A 20,713-nucleotide genomic window follows, 5' to 3' on the forward strand; every position below is an offset into this window, starting at 1 on the left:
CTTGCCTACACTCCAGCCTTGGCCCAGGACTTTCCTATGTGGGTTTCTTGCTGCCATAGCAGACCCCAGGTGCCATAGCAGCTCTTGGGTGTTGCAGCACAGAAACTAAGCTGGGTTGGGCCTGGCTGAGACTTGGCTACAGGACTGCCTGTAAAGCCTGGGAGCTGGAGTCTTTTGCCTTTTTGCCTTCTTCAGGCTTCCCCTGCTTGTCCCTATGCTTCCCAACCACTTCCTGACTCTGTGTCCCTCTTTCCTGCTTACCTATGCCCCTGCTGTGTCTGAGGACTTCCCATTGTGGGTTGATACCAGCAGCCCCCAGGTGCCATAGCAGCCATGGAGTGCTACAGCCCAGAAGCTAAGCAGGATCTGCTCTGGCTGGGGCTTGGATGGGGAACAACCTGGGGAGACACGGGCTGGGGGCTTTGACTTCCAGATTCTGTCCCGCTTTCCCCCACTTGTTGCAACAATTCCCAAGTGCCACCTGACACACTGGCTGTCTATTTTATGTTCTTGCCTGCCTATGCCCCTACCAAAAACAAGGACATTTTTGTGGGTGTTCATCCTGGCATCTCCCTGGCACCAAAGAAGCCTGAGGGAGGCTGAACACAGAATCTAAGCAGGGTCAGACTTGACTGGGGTTTGGAAAGGGGACTACCTGGGGAGATCAGGAGAAGGAGGCTTGTGTCTTCCCCATTTCTTCCATTTTGCCCCACTTCTTCCAATGCTTCCCAACTGCCCCCTGACTCACTGGCCCCCCCCATTTTCTGCCCTCCTTTGCCCCCATGGCAGCCCAAGATGTTTTTGTTGGGGACTGCCCAGCAACCCTCAGGTGCCATAGCACTGTTGGGGTCACCAGCACAAAAGCTAAACAAGGTTGAGCCTGGCTGGGGTTTTGATGGGGGGGGTGCCTAGGGAGACCGGAGCTGGAGGCTTTTTCTTTTTTGTTCCCTATTTGCTTTCCCCCACTTGTCACAATGCTTCCCAACAACCCCCTGACTCTCTGGCTTTTCCTTTTTGACTTCTGCACTGCTGTGCCCCCAAGACATCATGGTGTATGCCTGAGTGGAACCATCCGAATAGCCCTTGGGCTCCATAGAAGACTGAGGGGACCTCAGCCCAGAAGCTAAGCAGGGTCAGGCCTCAGTGGGGTTGGATGGGGGACTCCTTGAAGAGATTGAGGGTTAGAGGCTTTTGGCTTCCTGCTCCCTCCTGGGTTATTTTTTTTTTTTTCTTCTCACAACACTTCCCAACTACTTGCTAACTCTTTGGCTTTCTTTTTCAAGCCAACCTGCTCCCCACCATGGCCAAGAACCTGCCCATGGGGCTTCCTCTAGGCAGCCTCCAAAAACCACAGAACTCTGAGGGTCAAGGGCAGTTGAGAAAAGGGAAAAGCAGGAAAAGAGAAGGAAGCCAAAAGCCTATAGTTCCAGTCATTCCACACCATACCTTATCCAAAAGGCAGTCAGGTCCGACCCTGCTGAGCTTCCAGGCTGGGACACCCTTAGTCTGCTATGGCGATTAGAGGTGGCCGGAACAGAGCCACACAAAGAGGTATCAGGCAGAGGTGGGGATGCAGGCAGGCAGAAAAGCAGGTGTCATAGAGTCACAACTCTTCCCACAGGGCATTTGGGAAGAGTTGCTCAAAGCGGGGGAAAGCAGGAAGTGAGCAGGAACCTCAAACCCTCCAGCCACCCAGCTCCCAATATGGTTCCTTATCCAAGACCCAGCCATGTCTTACCCTGCTCAGCTTGTGTGCTGGGGTGCCCTCAGGCTGCTATGCTGACTGGAGTCAACAAGGAAAAACCCCCATGGGGAAGTCTGAGTATGTGTTGGGTGCATAGATGGGTATGAAATGGTGTCCAGAGAGTCCGGAGGTGGTTAAAAAATGTTGCAACAAGTGGGGGAAAGCCAGAAAAGAGCAGGAAGCCAAAAGCCTATAGTCCTGGTTTCCACAGGCAGTCCCTCATCCAACCCTCAGTTAAACCCAACCCTGCTTAGCTTCCAGAATGAGGTGCCCTCAGGCTGCTAAAGCCCACAAGGCCTGTCAAGACAAATCACCACAAAGAAGTCCCAGGGTGAAGCAAAATCATTGTAGGCAGGGGTCTGGAAGCTAAACAGGCTGGGGCCTGGCAGGGCATTGGATTAGGGACTGCCTGGAAAGACCAGTGGCTGGAGGCTTTTGCCTTTTCTCCACCTTCAGCCTTTCCTGAGCTAGTCCCAATGCTTCCGAACTGCCCCCTGACTCTGTCCTTTTCTCTTTTCCCACTTGCTTAAGTCCCCTTGAGGCCTGAGACCTCCCTGTGTAACTTTGACTTGGCAGCCCCCAGGTGCCATAGCAGCCCTAGCATGCTGCAGTCCAGAAGCTAAGCAGGGTCAGGCCTGGCTGGGGCTTGGATGGGGAACTGCCTTTAAAGACTGGGGGCTGAAGGCTTTTGCCTTTTCTCCTTCAAGCTTTCCCCTGCTTGTTCCAACATTTCCCAAATGTCCCTTGACCCTCTCCCCTTTTTCCTGCTTGCCTATGTCCCTTCCAAGGCCTGGGACCTCCCCGAGTGGGTTTGTCTCAGTATCCCCCAGGCTCCACAGCAGCCCCAGGGTGCCACAGCTACAAACTAAGCAGGGTTGGGCCTAACTGAGGCTTGGATTGGACACTGCCTGTAAAGACCAGGGTCTGGAGGCTTTTGCCTTTCCACCTTCTTCAAGCTTTCCTCCCCTTCTCCCAACAATATCTAAAAGCCACCTGACCCTCTGTACACTCTTTCCTTCTTTCTGACAGCCCTGTGGTGGCCCAGGACTTTCCAGTGTGGGTTTGTCTCGACAGCCCCCAGGGGCCATAGTATCCCTATGGAGCTAAAGCTTCCTTCTTGCTCTCCTTCTCTTGTTGCAACACTTTCCAAGCACCTCCTCACACTCTGGCTTTCTATTTCACATTCCTGTTGGATAGGGGCCCACCTGTGGGGACCAGGAGATAGAGGTTTTTGGCTTCCCCCTTTCTTTTGCTTTGCCCTGCCTGTCCCAATGCTTCCCAGCCACTGCTTGACTCACTGCCTGCACATTTTTCTTCTCTTCTGAACCCCCATGGCAGCCCTGGATATTTTTGTGGGGGTCCACCTGCCAGCCCTCAGGTGCCCTGATGGGGTCCCAGCATGGAAGCTATGCAGTGTTGAGCTTGGCTGGGGCTTGGATGGAGGGCAACCTGGTGAGACTGGGGGCTGGAGCTTGTTTCTTTTCCATTCCCTTTTTGCTTTCTTTCCTTGTTACAATGCTTCTCAACTGCTCCCTGACATTTTCCCCCTTTTCTGTCAGCCTGCAAGCACATCACCAACTGGGACTTCCCCTTAAAGGTTTGTCCCAGTAGACCCTGGGTGCCATAGCACAGTGAGGCTGCCCGAGCCCAGGAGCTAAGCAGGGATGGGGCTTGGATGGTGGACTACTGTGTATACAGGGTGCGGGAGGCTTTTGGCTTCTTGCTTTCTTCCCACAATGCCCCAATTGTCACGATGCTTCCCAGCCACCCCCGACTTACTGGCCAGCCATCTTCTGGCTGGCTGCACCCGTGGTGTGGCCGAGGACCTTGCTGAAGGGGTTTGTCTCTGAAGTCACCAAATGCCATGGCAACCTGAGGGCACCTCAGCCTGGAAGCTAAGCACAATTGAAGCTGGCTTGGACTTGGATGGGGGACCACCTGGAAAGATGGGAGCCGGAGGCTATTGGCTTTCAGTTTCCTTCCTAAATTCCCCTGCTTGTCACAAAGCTTCCCAACCACCCCCTGAAACTCTGGGTTTCCCTTTTGCACTCCTGCATGCCTGCTCCCCCACTGCCTCCTGGAGTGTCCCCGAGGGAGTCCATTATAGGAGTGCTTTGGCACCATAGCAGCCTGAAGGCACCCCAGCCTAGAAGCTAAGCAGAGTCAGGCTTCAGAAGGGCTTGGATTGGGGACTGCTTGGGGTGACTGGGAGCTAGAGTCTTTTGGCTTTCCTCTCCCAACAGGTTTTTTTGCTTGTTGCAATGCTCCCCAACCAGCCACTAACTCTCTGGATTTCACTTTTGCCCCACCTGTGTACCCCATGGCCAGAGTCCTCTGTGTGGGGGTACATCATGGCAGCTTCTGGTCATAGTAGCAACCTGAGGACACCCATGTCAGAGCCAAGAAGACTGGCTGGGGCTTGGATGGTGGAATTCTTGGGGAGATATGGGCCTGAAAGCTTGTGGCTTCCTGCTCCTTTCCCATTTGCTTCTGCTTGTCATAACACTTCCAAACTGACCCCTGATTCTCTGGTCCCTTTTTTTTATGTCCCCATGGGGTCCATTACAAGAGCTACTGGGTGCCATAGCTGCAGAAGGGCTCACCAGGCTGGAAGCTAAGCATGGTCAGGCCTTGCTGTGGCTTGTTTGATGATCTGCCTTGGGAGATGGGGGTCTAAAGGCTTTTGGCCTCCAGCTCTCTTTCCACTTTTCCCTACTTGCTGCAATGGTTTCTAATCACCCTCTTACTTCCTGTCCTCCTGTTTTCTGCCTGCTATTGCCCCCGCTGAGGTTCTAGTCCTTTCTGTGAAGCTCCCTTTAGGCAGCCCCACACATCATAGCAGTCTGAGAGTCAGGGAGCGGTTGAGAACTGTTGGGACAAGGAGGGAAAGCAGGAAAAGAGCAGAAAGGCAAACCTCCAGGCCTGGTCTTTCCATGCTGTTCCCAATTCAAGCCAGGCCAGACCCTGTTTAGCTTCCAGCCCTCAGGTTGCTATGATGACTGGGCTATTCCAAATCGGACCCCCAAGGGGAAGTTTCAGGCCAAGGCTGGGGCCCAAGTGGGCAGAAAAGGGGGCATCAGAGAGTCAGAGGGCAGCTGGGAAGAGTTGGCAAAACAGGGAAAATTGAGAAGTGAGCAGGAGGCCAAAAACCTCCAGCCACTGGACTCCCCAGGTAGTCTCCTCTCTAAGCTGCAGCCACGTACTACCCTGCTCAGCTTTTGTGCTGAGATGCCCTCAGGCTGGTGTGCCAACTAGGGTCAGCTGGGATGAACCACCATGGGGAGTTCCCAGTCTATATTGGGGGCACTGGTGGGCAGGAAATGGAGTCCAGAGAATCTGGGGGTGGTTAAGTGTTGAGACAAGCAGGGGAAAGAGGGAAAAGAGTGGGAGGCCAAAAGCCTCCAGCCCAGTCTCCTCAAGTGGTTCCCCATAGCTCACGGGGCCTCCCAGGATAAACCCCCCCAAAGAAGGCCCCAATCTGGGGCAAGAATGCTGGTGGGCAGTGGTCTGGAAGCTAAGCAGGGACGGGCCTGGCAAAGTCTTGGACGGGGGACCACCTGGAAATACTGGGAGCTGAGGGGATTTTGCCTTTTCATCTTCTTCAAGTTTTCCTCCATTTATCCCACTGCTGTCCAACTGCCCCCTGACACTCTGTTCCCCTTTTCCCACTTGCCTATATCCCCACTAAGGTCTGGGTCCTTCCGGTGTCAGTTTGTCTCAGCCCTTCCCAGGTGTCATAGCAGCCCTAGGGTGCCGCAGTCAGGAATCTAAGCAGGGTCAGGCCTGGCTGGGGTTTGGATGGGAGACAGCCTGTAAGGACAGGGGCTACAGGCTTTGGCTTCCCAATTCATTTCTGCTGTCCCCCACTTGTCACAAAGCTTCCCGATTGCCTCCTGACACTGGCTTTCTATTACACATTCTGCCTGCCTGTGCCCCCGCAAAGGAAAGAGCTCCTTCCACAGCTGTTTGTTCTGGCAGCCCCGAACACCATAGCAGCCTGAAGCACCACAGCCCAGAAGCTAAGCAGGGTCCAGAGACTCCACAGGTGGTCGCCAAAGGCGACGCTGCTCTAAGTTTTAGGCAATTGGGAAAAGAAGGCCATATCCCTAAAGTTATCCCAGCGTCGGATCCGCCACGCTGTTTCCTCAGCCCCAAGGGACGGTTCCGCCTGCAATCGTTTTCCAACTCCCGGCCAGCTTAAGCTTCATCCTCGCCTGCACCCCACCTCCATCCCTTTCCCGGCCACCCGTGAAACGCCTTGAGGAAGCCATTTTAAACAGTGCTATCGCGAGATACACTTCGCAGTTTCCAGTCTGATTCATTTACTTTCTTGCGAGAGTCTCTTCTCGTCTGCTCTCGCTGTAGCCAAGGAAAGTGTCGCGAGAGCTGGTTGCCTTGGCTCCCTGTAGCTATAGCAGCCGCGGCGGTTAAGTATGCGGTGGCTGGAGCGGTGAGTGTGACGTCCTGGCGGGGGCCGGGGCTTGGGGTAACGGGGTGCAGGGGGTAGCGCCTGGGGAGGGGGTGTGGGGAAGGTTGGGTCGCGGGAGGAATGGACCTGAGTGTGACGTGTGGGGAGAGACCTGGGACCTGTGGGTACAGGGACGCGGCGTCGGTCTGGTCTGGGGCACGCGGGGAGGGCAAGAGCTGCTGGGAGGTCCAGGGGGAGGGACCCGGGTGTAGTGGGGTTCAAGGGGAGCGGGCTGGAGCTTGGAGGGGTGTGTGTGTTGGGGGCAGGGTGTTTACGGAGACTCAGAACTGGATAAAGGGGCCAGGCTACACAGGGAAAGAAGTGGGAAGAATTGAGGTACAGTGAGGAGGAGAGTATGTTGAATAAGAGCACAGTTTGGTTGGGCCCAGTTTGATTTTTCACTGGTTAGGTGAGTGGAGGGAGGAGAAGGGATCAGACCTTTACAGATCCCCGGGCTCTGCCTGAGGCTGGTCGGGGACCGCGCGTCAGGACCTGGGTCCTAAATGGCGTGGCGGGAATGGTGGTGTCCTAGACCGTCACCACCTCCTTTCCTTCTTTCCGGAGAAATACCCCACGGACAGATGCGAAAGGAGAGTCCTGGTGAACTACTATTAGTTGGGAAGGTCCTTTTGGCTGAGAAACTACGAATGGTTCTATGGCTGCCCTAAAATAAAGCGCAGAGTGGGGAGTGGGGAGGCGAACGGGAGAGAGCGATTCTTAAGAAAAAAAAAAAGGTTGCTTCCCCTGAAGCTCGTTGAGTTGGAAGAAGGGGGTGTGTGTTAAGATGACGTTTCTTCCCAGGCTCATTCAACTGTATAATTCCTTTACGGTGTACTTATGAAATATATGCAAGGTAAAATCAGTTTAGGTGATATGGTGAAAAAATGTGAAATACGACACTTAAGCCTTCCACAAATATAACTTAAAAACCAATTTTTTTTTTTTTTAAATTGCAGCAGCAAGCTGAACACTGAATCTAGGGATAGTGTTAGTTATTTAAATGTAAAACCTATTTGTTCCCAAAGTGTGCCTATCAAGTTATTTGCCTTTTAAGAAATGAATGAGATTTTATTTTGGGAGACAGAACATGTTTTGAATGTCTCAATGTTGAAATAAAAGGTGTCTCTCAGAAGTTAAAATCAGTGAGAGGGGAAAACATCTAGTCTTTGAGTCTTAAGGACTGTTTTCTGGAAACAGATGTGGACCACTTTGCTGGGTCATTTCAATCGACAGATACAAGCTTTCTGATCATTTTTCTATCTTTTGTAGGTATAAATTTGAAAGGATAATCTCTCTTGATTATATAACTGGATTTTTTCATGTTGAGGTTCACAAACGCATTAATTAGAATAATGGCTTTTTGGCTGGGCACGGTGGCTCATACCTGTAATCCCAGCACTTTAGGAGGCCAAGGTGAGCGGATTGCTTGAGATCAGCCTGGCCAAAACGATGAAACAGCGTCTCTACTCAAAAAATACAAAATCAGCCAGGCGTGATTGTGCCTGCAATGCCAGCTATCACGAAGGCTAAGGCAGAAGAATCACTTGAACCCAGGAGGTGGAGGTTGCAGTGAGCCGAGATTGTGCCACTGCACTCCAGCCTGGGCAACAAGAGCGAAACTCTGTGTCAAAAAGAAGAAAAAAAAGAATGACTTTTAAAATTCTTCTTAATTTGAACTGGTCTTGATGTGGTTAATCACTGAACCCATTTATTTCATACATGTTAGAGTAAAACCTAATTTGTAATGTCAGCAGCTAAACTTTAAAGTAGAAGTGTTTTTTTGAGGCAACGCAAAGCTTTGTGTGCTGATTGAGCCCAAAAGATTTCTGCATGAATCAAATAACAAGCTTTACTGAATTCCTGTTATGTGTAAAGTACTGTGGAAGGCACTGCAGGGAAAAAAGATTAATTCATTTATCCCCTTACTATTTTCTGAGACTTGGCTGAGTGAGGTGGCTCGTGCCTGTAATCCTAGCACTTTGGGAGGCTGAGGAGGATCACCTGAGGTCAGGAGTTCGAGACCAGCCTGGACAACATGGTGAAACCCCGTCTCTAATAAAAATGTAAAATTAACTGGCTGTGGTGGAGGGTGCCTGTAGTCCCAGCTACTTGGGAGGCTGAGGCAGGAGAATCACTTGAACCTGGGATATGGAGGTTGCAGTAAGCTGAGATCCTGCCACTGCACTCCAGCCTGGGTTACAGAGCAAGACCCCATCCCCTCCAAAAAATTTATTGAGACCTATTTTGTGTCTGATTACTAAGCCTTCAGGATACAAATACAGGTAGAACTTGCCTTGGAATCGCTCAGACCCTATGAGGGCAGACTGATAGAGAAAAAAGTACTTACAATGTGATAAGCACAATATGTGAACATGAAAGTATGAGACAAAGTTCTGGCCCTGAAGAATTTATATAGTTGTTGACAAGACAATGAATTGTCTCTTTTTTTTTTTTTTTTTTTTTTGCAACAGGGTCTCACTGTGTTACTTAGGCTGGAGTGCAGCGGCAAGATCATGGCTCACTGCAACTTCAACCTCATGGGCTCCAGCCATCCTCATACCTCTGTCTCCTGAATAGAGCTAGGACTACAGGTGAGGGCCACCATGCCCAGCTGATTTATTTTTAGAGATGGAGTTTTGCTATGTTGCCAGGCTGGTCTCAAACTCCTGGGCTCAAGTGATACCCCACCTCAGCCTCCCAAAGTAAGAATTTTCTTTTCTTTTTTTTGAGATGGAGTCTTGCTCTGTTGCCCAGGCTGGAGTGTAGTGGTACAATCTCAGCTCACTGCAACCTCCACCTCCCAGGTTCAAGTGATTCTCCTGCCTCAGCCTCCTGAAGAATATTTCTTTTCTTTTCTTTTTTTGAGACAGGGTTTCACTCTGTTGCTCAGACTGGAGTGCAGTGGTGTCATCACAGCTCACTGCCATCTGAACCTCCTGAACCCAAGCTGTCCTCCCACCTCAGCCATCTGAGTAGATAGGACCACAAGTACATGCAACCATGCCCAGCTAATTTTTAAAATTTCTTTGTAGAGATGAGGTCTTGCTACATTGCCTAGGGTGGTCTGGCTAGTTACCCATCAATCCTCTTGCCTTGGCAGCTTGGCTTCCCAAAGTGCTTGGATTACAGGCTTGAGCCACTGTGCCCAGCCTAATAATTTTCCCAGTTACAAAGTATTAAGCAAATTATAAACTGTGCTGCATTAATGAAACACAGAGTAAGTTTCTCAGAAGAGATAAAAGAATGGAAATTTGAGGAGAAAATTTACTGATCAGTTCAAAATTTAAGCCCTTTATTTAAAAAAATGAGTTCTCTGTCACACAGGCTGGAGTGCAGTGGCATAATCATGGCTCACAGCAGCCTCAGTCTCCTAGGTTTAAGCAATCCTCTTGCTTTTCACCTGCTCCAGGAGCTGGGGCTATAGATACTTGGCTAATTTTTGTACTTTTTCTAGAGACAGGATCTTTATGTTGCCCATGCTGATCTCAAGCTGCTGGGCTCAAGCGATCCTCCCACCTCAGCCTCCCAAAGTGCTGGGATTATAGGCATGAGCTGGTCCTAATTGTCTTTTTTAGTACTCTTTTACTGTAAATATAAATAAATATGGACCAGGCACAGTAGCTCAGGCCTGTAATCTCAACAATTTGGAAGGCTGAGGTAGATGGATCACTTGAGGTCAGGAGTTCAAGACCAGCCTGGCCAACATGGCAAAACCCCATCTCTAGTAAAAATACAAAAATTAGCTGGGCATGGTGGTACATGTCAGTAATTCAAGCTGCTTGGGAGGCTGAGGCTGGAGAATTGGTTGAACCCAGGAAGCAGAGTTTACAGTGAGCCGAAATCATGCCACTACACTTCAGCCTAGGCAACAGCATGAGATTCTGTCTCAAAATAAATAAATAAATAAATGTTACAACAGTCTTGAGGCAATAATAATAGTAGCTAACATTCATTGAGTGATTATTAATGTGCCAGGCACATTACTTCATTTTATCTTATTAATAGTATTCTGCTTTGCATCTGGTACTAGTTCCTTTAGTTTTAAAGATAAGAAAACTGAGGCTTAAAAAATTCAGGAAGTTACCAAAAGTTATTGAACTAGTAAATGGTAGATTAGAGATTGGTGTTGGAAATTTATTTGATTTTAAGACACTAAGAAAGAATTTCTTTCTTTTGTAGGGAGGAAGGTAGTCTTGGTATGGAGGAAGTGGGGAGAGGTTGCATGTGGAATTGGCCAGGAGACCAGAATTCTGGGTGGGACTTGGAAGGTATAAATGGATAGTGGTATCTGTTTTTTTATTCATAGATTTTCTCCCCCAGATATTTATACTACATGAGGAGAAACTAATGTAAATGTTAGCATTATGCTAAATATGAAATTTGTATTTTTACATAGAGAATTTAGTAAATTATCATATTCCTGCTGTGTATAATTGTATAGGGAGCTATGCTTGGGAAAATAGTCATAACAAGCAATTACATATTTTGTAAAAGCTTCCAGCAAGTGATCATTTTAGTAGTGGAAATGGTTATCTGTATTTATATATAGGGGAAATGTTATTACAACAGACTTTAAGGCATTTAGTCAAACATATTTTCATACTGTAGCTATTTTATATTGAGAGAAATGGATGTATGTGTCACATGTTTATATATATTTGTGTAGAGGTTTTTTTTTTTTCATTCTATATTCCAAAGGCCATAATACAATTTTCTAGTTGAAATTCAAATTTTATATCTTTGTATTATTTTTCATTTTTTGACACAGAGTCTTGCTCTCTCACCCAGGCTGGAGTGCAGTGGTGCCATGCAGCTCACTGCAACCTCTGACCCCCCAGGTTCAAGCAATTCTCCTGCCTCAGCCTCCCGAGTAGCTGGGATTACAGGCGTGTGCTGCCGCACCCAGCTAATTTTTGTATTTTTAGTAGAGATGGAGTTTCGCCATGTTGGCCAGGTTGATCTTGAACTCCTGACTGCAGGTGATCTACCCACCTCAGCCTTCCAAAGTGCTGGGATTATGGTCATGAGCCACTGCACCTGACCTGTTTGTTTTTTGAGATAGAGTTTCACTCTTGGCCTCAGCCTCTCGAGTAGTTGAAATTACAGGTGTCTGCCACCATGCCTGGCTAATTTTTTGTATTTTTAGTAGAGATGGGGTTTCACCATGTTGGCCAGGCTGGTCTCGAACTCCTGACCTCAGATGATTGACCTGCTTCAGACTCCCAAAGTGCTGGGATTATAGGCATGAGCCACCATGTTCTGCCCCCAAATTTTATATCTTTGTAAATGGCTTGTTTAAAAATCTAAGTGAGATTATGTCTGTAATCCCAGCACTTTGGGAGGCTAAGGTGGGAGGATTGCTGAGGCTAGGAATTCAAGACCAGCCTGGCCAAGAGAATGAGACCCTATTTCTACTGAAAAAAAGAAAGAACCACAAAAAACCTAAGTGAAAATGATAAATACCACTAATGAGGTATTGATAATCAGTCCTAGACTTACTAGAATACTTAGAGGTCAATCAGTCTATTCCATTCATTTTAACTGAGGAAACTAAAGCCTAGATTTTTTTTTTTTTTTTTTTTTTTTTAGACAGAGTCTCACTCTGTCACCAGGCTGGAGTGCCATGCTGTAATCCTGGCTCGCTGCAACCTCTGACTCCTGGGTTCAGGGGATTCTTGTGACTCAGCCTCCCAAGTAGCTGGGACTGCATGTAGGCGTGTGCCAGCATGCCCAGCTTATTTTTGTATTTTTAGTAGAGATAGGGTTTCACCATGTTGGCCAGGATGGTCACGATCTCCTGACTTTGTAATCCACCCACCTTGGCCTCCCAAAGTTCTGGGATTACAGGCATGAGCCACTGTGCCCAGCCCTTTTTTTTTTTTTTTTTTGGATATGGAGTCTTGCTCTGTCACCTAGGCTGGAGTGCAGTGGCAGGATCTCGGCTCGCAACAACCTCTGCCTTCCAGGTTCAAGTAATTCTTTTGTCTCAGCCTCCCAAGTTGCTGGTACTACAGGTGCCTGCCACCACGCTGGGCTAATTTTTGTATTTTTAGTAGGGATAGGGTTTCGCCATCTTGGTCAGGCTGGTCTTGAACTCCTGACGTCAGGTGATCCACCCACCTCGGCCTCCCAAAGTTCTGGTATTACAGGCATGAGCCATTGAGCCCAGCAAATCTAGAGAGCTTTTAAATGACTTACCCAAAGTCACACAGCTGCAACGTCCCAGGTGTCCTGGTTTCCAATTAACTATTCCTTGTACTGTATCACATTGCCAAGTTATATTTGATAATTACTATATATAGAGTTATAGGTGTTCTCAACTAATTTTGGAAAACCAGTTTTGTCAAGAGGCTATTTACTGATAGCTGATAGAGTACAAACTGATTACTTGATTACCTTAAACTGTACTTATACCACCTGCTGGTACTAAGGATAAGTGATTCAGGTGTTTTATTTAGGTGTTTCCTATATTTGGTTTGCTATATTACTGTTTAATCTTTCTGTCTTCAGCTGCACTGCTGGCCCATTTTAGTAAATGCTTCTCTGTGTTAGACAAAAGTGGAGCTGTACAACTGCATTATAATACATATTAACCTGAGTGTGGTGGCTGATAGCTGTAACCTCAGCACTTTGGAGGGCCCAAGTGGGTGGACTGCATGAGCCCACAAGTTCAAGACCATCCTGGGTACAGTGAGATGGCAAAACCCTATCTCTATATAAAAGTTTTAAAAATTAGCTGGCATCTGGTGGCATATACCTGCAGTCCCAACTATTTAGGAGGCTGAGGCAAGAAGGTTGCTTGAGCCTGGGAAGTTGAGGCTGCAGTGAGCCATAATCCCACCACTGCAGTCCAGGGTAGGTGACTGACAGACACTCTGTCTGAAAGAAGAGAAAAAAGAAATACATGCAGTTTTGTTGTTTTGTTTTTTTGAGACACAGTCTTGCTCCATCGCCCAGGCTGGAATGCAATCCTCACCTCCTGGGTTCAAGTGATTCTCATGCTTCAGCCTCTCAAGTAGCTGGGACTACAGGCATGCCCCACCATACCTGACTAATTTTTTTTATTTTTAGTAGAGACAGGGTTTCACCATGTTGGCTAGGCTGGTCTTGAACTCTCGATCTCAGCTGATCTGCCTGCCTCAGCCTCCCAAAGTGCAGGGATTACATGTGTGAGTCACCTGCCTGGCTTATACCAAAAATTTTTTTTTTTTGAGACAGAGTCTCACTCTGTCACCCAGGCTGGAGTGCAGTGGCATAATTTCAGTTCACTGCAACCTCTGCCTCCCAGGTTGAAGCAATTCTCCTGCCTCAGTCTCCTGAGTAGCTGAGATTACAGGCACCCACTACTAATTTTTTTTTTAAGATGGAGTCTCACCCTGTGACCGAGGCTGGAATGCAGTGGTGAAATCTAAGCTCACTGCAACCTTTGCCTCCTGGGTTCAAGCTTTTTCTGCCTCAGCCCAAGTAGCTGGGATTACAGTCATGTGCCATCACACCCAGCTAATTTGTGTATTTTTAGTAGAGGTGGGTTTTACCATGTTGGCCAGGCTGGTCTCAAACTCCTGACCTTAGGTGATCCACCCACGTCAGCCTCCCAAATTGCTGGGATTACAGATGTGAGCCACTGTGCCCAGCCCTGGCTAATTTTTTACCAAAAGTTTAAAAAAATTAGCTGGGCCTGGTGGCATGCGCCTGCAGTCCTGGCTACTTGGGAGGTTGAGGTGGGAAGATCCCTTGAGCCCAGGTGTTTGAAGTTGTAGTGAGCTAAATCATTCCACTGTACTCCAGCCTGGGTGGCAGAGGGAGAGTGAGACACTGTTGCTAAAAGAAAAGACAAGTGATCTCATTTTATGTATTTATTTTTATTCATTAATTTTTTGAGACGGAGTCTCATTCTGTCACCCAGGCTGGATTACAGTGACCCAATCTCAGCTCATTTGTAATCTTTGCCTCCCAGGTTGAAGCAATTTTCCTGTGTCAGCCTCCCAAGTAGCTGGGATTATAGGTGCCCACCACCAAGCCTGGCTAATTTTTGTATTTTTAGTAGAGATGGGGTTTCACCATGTTGGCCAGGCTGGTCTTAAACTCCTGACTTCAGATGATCCATTCACCTTGGCCTCCCAAAGTACTGGGATTACAGGCGTGATCCCATGCCTGGCCTATTTTTTTTATTTTTTTGAGATGGAGTTTTGCTCTTGTTGCCCAGGCTGGAGTTCAGTGGTGTGATCTCAGCTCAGTGCAACCTCCACCTCCAAGGTTCAAGCAATTCTTCTGCTTCAGCCGACTGAGTAGCTGGGGCTACAGGTGCCCATCACCTTGCCCAGCTAATTATTATATTTTTAGTAGAGACAGGGTTTTCTTTTTCTATAATTTATATACCTATTTATTATGTTTTTTTTTACATAAAGGAAATGACAATGTACGTTGTTATGCAGCTTTAAAAAAAAACTTATCAGTGCCTTCGAGATCCTGTAAGTACATCGTTTTTAACAGCTGACTGTATTTCAGTTTGAATTACTGAAATTTATTTCAATGTTAACTGTTTAACTTTATTCATGGACATTCAAGTTGTCCTATATTTTTGCAGTTACCAGCAACACTAAAATGAACATCCCTTATTATTATTATTATTATTATTTGCATCTAGTATACCTGTAGAGACTCATTATTGTTAGTTAAAAGATTTGCATATTTTCAGTTTTGATAGATACTTCCAAGGTGCCCTTCATACAGGCTATGTACCATGTGTGCTGCATTACACCAGCAGTTTATGAAAGTGCCTATATCTCTACATACCTGCCAATACTTGGGTATTATCAATCTTGTACATTTTTACTAATGGACCAAAAACTGTTTAATTTGCATTTTCCAAATTGTGAGTTTGAACATCTTTTTATTTCTTTTTCGGCGGTATTTCTTTCAGTGGAATTGCTTATTCTTTGCTTATTTTGTAACTGGGCTTTTTTCTTCCCATTCTCCCCCCTTCCCCCCACCTTTTTTAGTTTTTCTTTTTGTATCAAAGCTACACTTATTCTCTGAAAACATTTTTTAAATTATTATAATTTTTTGAGACAGAGCTTCACTCTGTTGTCCAAGTTGGAGTGCAGTGGCGTGATCTCAGCTCACTGCAGTCTCTGCCTTCCAGCTTCAAGTGGTTCTCGTGCCTCAGCCTCCCAAGGAGGCAGGATTATAGGCAGCTGCCACCATGCCCAGATAATTTTTGTGTTTTTTAAAAATTTAAATTTTAATTTCCTGGATACACATGCAGGATGTACAGGTTTGTTACATAAATGTGTCCCATGGTGGTTTGCTGCACCTATTAACCCATCACCTACGTATTAAGCCCCACGTGCATTAGCTGTTTATCCTGATGTTCTCCCCACCCTCACACAGATCCTAGTGAGTATTGTTCCCCTCCCTGAGTCCATGTGTTCTGATTGTTCAGCCCCTACTTATAAGTGAAAACATGTGGTATTTGGTTTTCCGTTCCTGTTAGTTTGCTGAGGATACATAAATGGAAATTGAAGTAATTTTTTTTTTTTAGACAGTCTCACTTTGTTGCCCAGGCTGGAGTACAATGGCGTGATCTTGGGTCACTGCAAACTCTGCCTCCTGGGTTCAAGCAATTCTCCTGTGTCAGACTCCCAAGTAGCTGGGATTACAGGTGCCTGTCACCTTGCCTGGCTAATTTTTGGTGTTTTTAGTAGAGACAAGGTGTCACCATGTTCACCAGGCTAGTCGAACTCCTGACCTCAAGTGATCTGCCCACCTTGGCCTTCCAAAGTATTGGGATTACGGGTGTGAGCCACCACACCTGGCTGAAGTAATTTTTATATTTTTAGTAGAGATGGATTTTGCCATGTTGGCCAGGCTGGTCTTGAACTTCTGGCTTCAAGTGATCCTCTTGTCTCAGCCTCCCAAAGTGCTGGGATTACAGGTGTAAGCCACTGCACTGAGCCTTTTTTTTTTCAGACAGATCACTTTGTCATCCAGGTTGGAGTGATCTTGCTAACTACAGCCTCAATTTCCCAAGCTGAGGTGATCTTCCCACCTCAGCCTCCTGAGTAGCTGGGACCACAAGTCTGAGCCATCATGACCAGTTAATTTTTATATTTTTTATAGGGACAGGGTTTTGCTGCATTGCACAGGCTGGTCTGGAATTCCTGACCTCAAGTAATCTGCCTGCCTCAACTTCCAAAGTGCTGGGATTACAGGTGTGAGCCATGATACCTGGCTTTATTTTAAAAAAAAATATTTTATTTTTCATGGATGTGTAGTAGGTGTGTATATTTATTCAGTACATGAGATGTTTTGATATGGGCATGCAATGCATTATAATCACATCATGTAAAATGGTAAATTCATCCCCTCAAGCATTCATTGTAAGTGTTATAAACAATTCAATTATATTGGTAGTTATTTTTAAATGTACAATTAAATTATTGATGGTAATCACCCATTTGTGCTATCAAATACATCCTTTTATTCATTCTTTCTTTTTTTTTTTCTTTTTTTTTGGAGACAGAGTCTTGCAGTCTTGCTCTGTCACCCAGGTGGGAGTACAGTGGCATGATTTTGGCTCACTGCAACCTCCACCTTCTGGGTTCAAGTGATCCTTCCACCTGAGCCTCTGGAATAGCTGACTCTTCCAAATTGTTGATTCTTCCATTTTAGGCTTCAAAAAAGTTAGGATTACAGACACACACCACCACGCCCACCTCACTTTTTTGTATTTTTAGTAGTGATGGTGTTTCACCATGTTGGCCAGGCTGGTCTAAAACTCCTGGCCTCAGGTGATCCTCCCACCTCAGCCTCCCAAAATGCTGGTGTGAGCCACCACACCCAGCCCTTTTGGGTTTTCAAGATACTCATATTTCTAATTGTTCATGTCTTTGCCTGTCTTTGTTTTGACATATGCAATTTTTTTCTTATTTTGACTTGTTTCAAATCTCTTTATAGTAAAAATATTTTTTTTTTTGGTAGCGGTGACAGGGTCTCAAAAAACAAAAGAGGCTGATAGGCAGGTGGGTGCGATGGCTTACACATATAATCCCAGCACTTTGGTAGGCTGAGGTGGGTAGATCACCTGAGGTCAGGAGTTCAAGACTAACACTGTCCAACATGGCAAAACTGTCTCTACTAAAACTACAAAAATTAGCTGGGTGTGGTGATGTGCACCTGTAGTCCCAGCTACTCAGGAAGCTGAGGCAGGAGAATCACTTGAACCCAGGAGGTGATGGTTGTAGTGAGCCGAGATCATGCCACTGCACGCCAGCCTGGGTAACAGAGTGAGACTTTGTCTTCAAAAGAAAAAAAGGAGGCTGGAGTGCAGTGGAACAGTCACCACTCACTACAGCTTTGACCTCCTGGGCTTAAGCAATCCTCCTACTTCAGCCTCCTGAATAGCTGGGACCAGATGCATATGTCACCCTGCCTGGCTAATTTTTTGTATTTCTTGTAGAGCTGGTGTCTCACCGTGTTGCCAAGGCTGGTCTCAAACTCTTGAGCCCAAGTGATCCTCATGTCTTGGCCTCCCAAAGTACTGAGATAACAGGTGTGTGCCACCATGCCCAGCCAAATAGATTTTTTTTTTTTTTTTGAGACAGAGTTTTGCTCCTGTTGCCCAGGCTGGAGTGCAATGGTGCAATCTTGGCTCACTTAAACCTCTGACTCCTGGGTTCAAGCAATTCTCCCGCCTCAGCCTTCTGAGTAGCTGGAATTACAGGCATGTGCCACCATGCCTGGCTAAATTTTTTTGGCATTTTTAGTAGAGACGGGGTTTCTCCATGTTGATCAGGCTGGTCTCAAACTCCCGACCTCAGGTGATCCTCCCGCCTCAGCCTCCCAAAGTACTGGGATTATAGGCATGAGCCGTCATACTTGTCCAATTTTTAAAATTTTTTATAGAGACAGGGTTTCACCATGTTGGCCAGGCTAGTCTTAAATTCTTGGTCCCAACTGATCTGCTGCCTTGGCTTCCCACAGTACTGGGATTACAAGTGTGAGCCACCTAGCTGAGCTTTCTATGTTGTTTGTACCCATTAACTATCCACACCTCTCCCTACTTTTATCTTTTGACTAGTAGGAACTCTCTCTATGTATCCCTGTGTGTTTAACATACTGCACATATTTTCTACAATCTGTTGCATTATCTATAGTGTCTGTTGATGTGCTAAAGTTTCATATCTATCCTTTTTCTTGCATTGGCTCATGCCTGTAATCTCAGCACTTTAACAGGCTGAGGTGAGTGGAACACCTGAGGTTGGGAGTTTGAGATCAGCCTAGCCAACATGGAGAAAACCCGTCTCTACTAAAAATACAAAATTAGCTGGGCATGGTAATGCATGCCTTTAATTCCGGCTACTCCGGAGACTGAGGCAGAAGAATTGCTTGGACCCGGGAGGTGGAGGTGCGGTGAGCCGAGATTGCACCATTGCTTTCCAGCCTGGGCAGCAAGAGCAAAACTCCATCTCAAAAATAATAATAATAATAATAATAAATATTGTGTTATAGGTCTACTCACATATTCTATTTGTCTAGAGTTTCCTTGGTTATTTTGAGCCTGTCAAGGTATTTATTTTGATTTGTAATATTCTATGTTTCTAGATTTTCTAGGCAGTTGCAATGAAAGATTCAGAAAGATTAACATAGGAGAATAAAGCTTTGGGAAAATCAATAAATTATCCAAAGCTTCACGTGTTTTAGAATTGAGAAAATGACTATAACTGCTGTACTTATCACTTGCATTTATTGCCTGAGTCAGAAAAGCTATCTCTCTAAAAGAAAACCATTAAGCGTGCCACTTGAGATTAAATTTTATCTATATGGCACATTAGCCTATCTCATCTTTTACATATAGATAGAATAGAAAATAAAATTTTAATAAGAAATAAAAAATAATTTGCTAAATGAAACATGATATGAACAAGTAGAAATTTAATGAATCAGAGAAGTTAGTACTTAGTATCCTCTACAAAGTATTAGGGATTATTCTAAGTAATTCACACACATAAACAATACCTAAGGGTTCAACATGTATAAAACAGAAATACATAAAAAAGATAGATTAACGCATTTACAATAATATTAGGTAACATTAAGAATGAACTCAAATGTTTTGATGTACAGTAACTAAATGAACATATAAATGTTACATAACATTATTAGAAATTTTGGCTAACTAGGCACAGAGACAGATGGATAGCATTCTTCATTAGGAAACAGAAGATATAGATTATATTCCAATACCAGAGGGGAAATAATAAACGCTCAGATTTTAATTTTAACAATGTCATTGACTTTATAAGTAGAAATCCAAAAGGTTGTATTTTCTAGGCAACTGAAATGACACTAGAAATACCTAGCCACATACAAATTATATTTGTCTCTTTTAATTAATTTATAAAACAGAAAATGCAAGCAAATTATTATTACTATTATTTGAGACCGAGTCTCACTCTGTGGCCAGGCTGCAGTGGTGCAATCTCAGCTCACTGCAACCTCTGCCTCCTGAGTTCAAGCTATTATCCTGCCTCAGCCTCCAGTAGCTGGGACTACAGGCAGCTACCACGGGGACTATAGGTACCCACTACTGCACCCAGCTAATTTTTGTAATTTTATTAGAGATGTGGTTTCACCATGTTGGCCAGGCTGGTCTCAATCTCTTGACCTCGTGATCTGCCCACCTCGGACTCCCAAAGTGCTGGGATTAAAGGTGTGAGCCACTGTGCCCAGACACAAATTATTTTTATAAAGTCAGGCTCTGAAGTCAACATGGCAGTTTAAAAAAAAAAAAAATTCAATAATATGCTACAAAGGCATCATGGTTACTGGAGTGAAAAGACCTGAATTCAGGTGAATATTTCTATCCATGATAACTTAACATTTTTTTAAAAACAAACAACAACAACAACAAAACAGTAATTTTTGCTGTATTCAGTTCAATTTAGTTCACTGCAGTAAGTTATATTTTCAGAAATACATGTAAAACATAAGATTAATGTTTTATTTATTTATTTTTTTGAGACAGAGTCTCACTCCATCACCAGGAGCCAGGCTGGAGTGCAATGGCATGACCTCAGCTCACTGCAATCTCCACCTCCTGGGTTCAAGCAATTCTCCTGCCTCAGCCTCCCAAGTAGCTGGGACTACATGTGCACACCACCACACCCAGCTAATTTTTGTATTTATTAGTAGAGACAGGGTTTCACCATGTTGGCCAGGATGGTCTCTATCTCTTGACCTCATGATCTGCCCGCCTCAGCCTTCCAAAATTCTGGGATTACAGGCGTGAGCCACCGCGCCCAGCCAAGATAAACTTTTAAGAATCAAATAAATTAACCTTTACAGTTACTATTACCACATGGCATATTTGAGAGAGATGCATATTCTGGGTGAAGAAGCTTGGGATATCTCATAAAGTGCTGTGGATATTTGCAACTTTAGAAAAAATGCTACATATTCTTAAATATTTTAATGTAGACAATTAAAAATTCTCAAGA

The 20,713-nt window shown here is 45.7% G+C and overlaps 1 protein-coding gene across 1 annotated transcript in view; it reads left to right on the top strand.

The window, feature by feature from the left end:
* Window positions 1-6,138: 6,138 nt before the first annotated feature.
* LOC110569393 (zinc finger protein 722-like) overlaps window positions 6,139-20,713 on the top strand; it is a 79,772-nt gene continuing 65,197 nt past the window's right edge. The window contains exon 1 of the mRNA XM_064362702.1: window positions 6,139-6,194. The gene's annotated coding sequence lies outside the window, so the exon portion shown is untranslated. The remainder of the gene's footprint in view (window positions 6,195-20,713) is intronic.

Source organism: Aotus nancymaae, unplaced genomic scaffold (assembly GCF_030222135.1).
Source record: "Aotus nancymaae isolate 86718 unplaced genomic scaffold, 86718_ANA_hifiasm-v0.15.2.pri h1tg000049l, whole genome shotgun sequence".
NCBI lineage: Eukaryota > Metazoa > Chordata > Mammalia > Primates > Aotidae > Aotus > Aotus nancymaae.